Source organism: Alligator sinensis, unplaced genomic scaffold, assembly GCF_000455745.1.
Source record: "Alligator sinensis unplaced genomic scaffold, ASM45574v1 scaffold607_1, whole genome shotgun sequence".
NCBI classification, from domain to species: Eukaryota; Metazoa; Chordata; order Crocodylia; family Alligatoridae; genus Alligator; species Alligator sinensis.
Window position 1 is genome coordinate 1,346,553 of NW_005841935.1, and position 4,124 is coordinate 1,350,676.

The 4,124-nt window shown below is 54.4% G+C and overlaps 1 protein-coding gene across 3 annotated transcripts in view; it reads right to left on the reverse strand.

Moving 5' to 3' along the window:
• ELP1 (elongator complex protein 1) overlaps nucleotides 1-3,691 on the reverse strand; it is a 58,436-nt gene extending 54,745 nt beyond the window's left edge. For all 3 annotated transcript variants that reach the window (XM_006019662.3, XM_025199068.1, XM_025199067.1), the window contains exon 1: nucleotides 3,533-3,691. The gene's annotated coding sequence lies outside the window, so the exon portion shown is untranslated. The remainder of the gene's footprint in view (nucleotides 1-3,532) is intronic.
• Between the last annotated feature and the right edge of the window lie 433 nt (nucleotides 3,692-4,124).

Sequence of the window (4,124 nt, forward strand, 5' to 3'; positions counted from 1 at the left end):
CAGCTGGAGTCCTGCATCCAATTCTGGGCTCCACACTTTAGAAAGGATGTGAAGAAGCTTGAGCCACATGCATGATTAGAGCTCGAGAGAGCAGGCCTTATGAAGAGAGGCTGAGAGGCACAGGACTCTTCAGCCTGGAGAAGCGAAAGCTCAGGGGTGACTTGGTGGCAGCCTTTAAGTATAGAAACGATGTGCATCAGGAACTGGAAGAATGTCTGTTTACCAAGGCATCCCAAGGGAAGACAAAGTCTAACCATCACCCCAGCTGACTTCCTGCCCCTGGGGCAGGGGGCTGGACCTGATGATTTTGTGAGGTCCTCTCCAGCCCTAATGTCTATGAAATCTATACCCACTGTACTAAGTATGTGTGCTCAACTAAAGAACCGGTTTCGGCTGGGTTTACAGTTGGAAATCCTTTTTGGGCCACCCCACACCATGCCTCTGTACCACCAGGAGTTTGTTCATGCCAGGCTGCCAACTGATGGCCTCCCCATGCCCACTGTATTAAGTATAATGGCTCAAATAAGGAACTGGCATTTGGGCTGAGATTACAGATGGAAACCCTTTCTGAGCCACCTGACACCATGCCTCTGTGCCACCAGGGGACTCTCCTGGACATCCCTGACCAGAGTCTTGCCTGACCCAAAACACGGCTTAGCTGTGCCAGGCTGCCAACCGACAGCACCCCAGCCACTGTACTAAGTATAACGGCTCAAATAAGAAATTGATGTTTGGGTGGGGATTATGGCTGGAAATCTTTCTTGGGCACCCCACCACCTGGTACCAGAGGACTCTCCTGGACATCTCTGACCAGAGTCTCGCCCGGCCCAAAGCAGGTTTTTTTCATGCCAAGTTGCCAACTGACAGCCCCCCGTGCCCACTGTACTAAGTATAATGGCTTGAATAAGGAACTGGCATTTGGGCTGGGATTATGGCTAGAAGTCCTGTTTGGGCCACCACACACCATGTCTCTTTTGTGGCACTGGAGAACTCTTCCAGACATCTCTGACCAGAGTTTTGACTGGCCCAGAGCAGTTTGTTCATGCCAGGCTGCCAAATGATAGCCCCCCATGCCCACTGTACTAAGTATATGGACCCAAATAAGGAACTGGATTTTGGGCTGGGATTATGGCTAGAAATCCTTCTTGGGCCACCCCATACTTCTGTTCCACCGGGGAACTCCCCTGGACATCCCTGACAAGAGTCTTGCCTGGCCCAAAATGAGACTTACCTGGGCCAGCCTGCCAATTGACAGCACCCCAGCCACCAAGTATAGTGGCTCGAATAAGGAACTGGCATTTGGGCTAGGTTATGGCTAAAAATCCTTCTTGGGTCACCCCACACCATGCCTCTGTGGCACTGGAGAACTCTCCTGGACATCTGTGACCAGAGTCTTGCCTGGTCCGAAGTGCGCTTTGGTCTGGCAGCCTCCAATTTACTCCCCATCCCCACGTGCTATTTACAGTGCTACCAATTAGGAGCTGCACTTTGGCTGGCATCATGGGGCAAAACGCTCTTGGAATCATTCCAAAACATGTCCCTACTACCAGGGAGTGGCAAGTAGAAGTGGGGCTGGAAGGGACTCCCAGAGGTCACGTAGTCCAACCCCCTGCCTGAGGCAGGATCACCCCTATCCAAACCATCCCATCTAATCATACATCATAGACATAATGCCTGAACCTGCTACAAGTAAAGCGGGAGAACTATGGCAGCCACTGTCCTGTTTTTATGAAACATTATCAATACATGTTCCAGAGATTCCCAGGGAGAGGCTACACCCCTGCTATACAGGAAGGCAAAACCCCCCACAGTTCATATGTCAATCTGATCATGGGGTAAAAGTCCTTCCTGACCCCAAATATGGCAGTCTGACCCTGAGTGAAGGGCAAGACCGTCCAGTCAGGACTCTCTGGCTTTGCTCCTAGCAGAAGAATTGGCCTACCCCAGTTCAAGTCCCCAGCCTTAGCTGTAGCACCACTCAGTTCCCCTGAAGAAGGCTTATGAACACCCTGATACATGTAGGCATAGCTATGACTAAATCATCCCTGACCAGTAGCTGTTCAACCTCTTCTTGACACCTCCAGCGATGGAGAATCCACAACTTCCCTGGGTGTTGATTCCTCCTCTTTGCAAGGGTTGCTGCCCCTCTCCTGGGCTTCTTTCACATATGACAGCCTAAGTAGCAAAAGCTGGCTAGTAAGAGCCACACAGGAGTTACTATGACTTGATGCTGGAGACCATTGGTAGAGTTCAATGCCAGGAAGCGCTGCTGCAGATACCACCTCTGAGAGTCTCCGTTGCTCTGTTGGGGGGTCTCTGCTGTTGCTCCACACTGCTGGAGGGTCTCCGCTGCTCTTCCAACAGTAAAATATTTTCACACATTTGTGTATTTCAAATCTGGAGGGCTGCAATCCCACGCAAAAAGCCATTTCCTTATTCAAGCCCATATACTTAGTACAGTGGGCATGGAGGGCTGTAAGTTGTCAGCCTGGCAGGAACAAGCTGCACTTTAGGCCAGGCAAGACTCTGGTAAGGGGTGTCTGGGAGAATACCAAGTCGGAAAGAGGCACAGTGAGGGGGCCCAAAAAGGATTTCTTGCCATAACCCCAACCCAAAACTCAGCTCCTTATTCGAGCCCGTATCTCCAGTATGGTGTCCAGAGGGGTTGTCAGTTGGTAGCCTTGCGCAGCCAAACTGCACTTTGGGCTGTACAAGACTCTGGTCACAGATTACCAGGAGAGCCCCCTGGTGCCATAGAGGTATGCTGCGAGGTGGCTCAAAAAGGATTTCCAACCATAATCCCAGCTCAAAAACCAGTTCTCCTTACTCAGGACCATATACTTAGTACAGTGGCTGTGGGGGGAACTGTCGGTTGGCAGCCTGGCACGGCCAAGCCACGCATTGGGCTGGGCAAGCTCTGGTCAGGGATGTCTGGAGTCCCCCAGTGCCACAGTCATAGTGTGTGGGCTGGCCCAAAAAGAATGTCCATCTCTAATCGCATCCCAAAAACCTGTTCCTTCTTCGAGCACTTACACTCAGTACAGTGGGCATGGGGGCACAAAGAAACCATGGCTTGGGCCAGGCAAGGCTCCAGTCAAGAGATGTCTGAGAGTCCCCCAGTGCCACACAGGTATGCTGTGGGGTGGCCCAAGAAGGATTTCCAGCCATAATCCCTGCCCAAAAGTCAACTCCTTATTCGGGTCCATAAACCTGGTACAGTAGGAATGGGGTGGAGGGCGCTGTCAGGTGGCAGGACTAGCCAGAGGTGTGCAGAAGAGTCCCCGGTGGCACAGAGGCATGGTGTCAGGTGGGCCACGCAACCCCTGCGCCTGCCTTCCCCGCAACGGCCCCATGCCACGACTCTACCACCGCGGGGACACGGGGAAGGCCGGGCGGCAGTCTCCGCGGGGCACGGGCCGGAGATGCAGGGGGGAGCTGAGCGCCGAGCCAGGGGGCAGGCTGCACCACCAGGCCCCACCCCGGACAGCCGAGGGCCCGGTCAGGCCTTGCTCCCGCCGCGCCAGCACCTCACCTCGGAGCTGCCAAACTCGCGCGCACCCGCCAGCCACACGTGTGAACTAAAAACTCCTCAATCCCGGCGCCGCCATCTTAAACCCATGTGTGCAAAACGAGAGCTGAGCATGCTCCGTAGAGAGCGTGACGCCATCCGCGCCCGGTCGGGGTGAGGGCACGTGAAGCGCATGCGCACGGCCTGGCTCGCCCTGTACTGCGCAGGCGGGATGCCTGAGGGCCGGGTATCAGCGCGCGCTCGGCTCTCGGCACTGCCCGTCTTTTCCGGCTGCCTTCGAGACCTGGTCTTGGGGCAAGGAGGGGTGTGGTCGCGCGGGGCGTGGTCTCTTGGGGTGGGGATGTGTTTGCTCGGTGATTGGTGTCCAAGCACAGGGGGACACGGTGTCTGGTGATACTGCATGATGCAGGCTGTTGCCAGCAGTGGAAGCAGAGATCCCTGCACAGTCACCTGTCTGGGAGCTGGAGATTTAACCAAAATATCATAAGCACATCACGAGTTGGCAACGAGTGGAGGCTGCTTTTTTTCCCCTCTGTTCCAGTGAGCTCCCTCTGCCTCTTGCTGCAGTGTTATTTCTGTTACGAAGCAGTTTCCC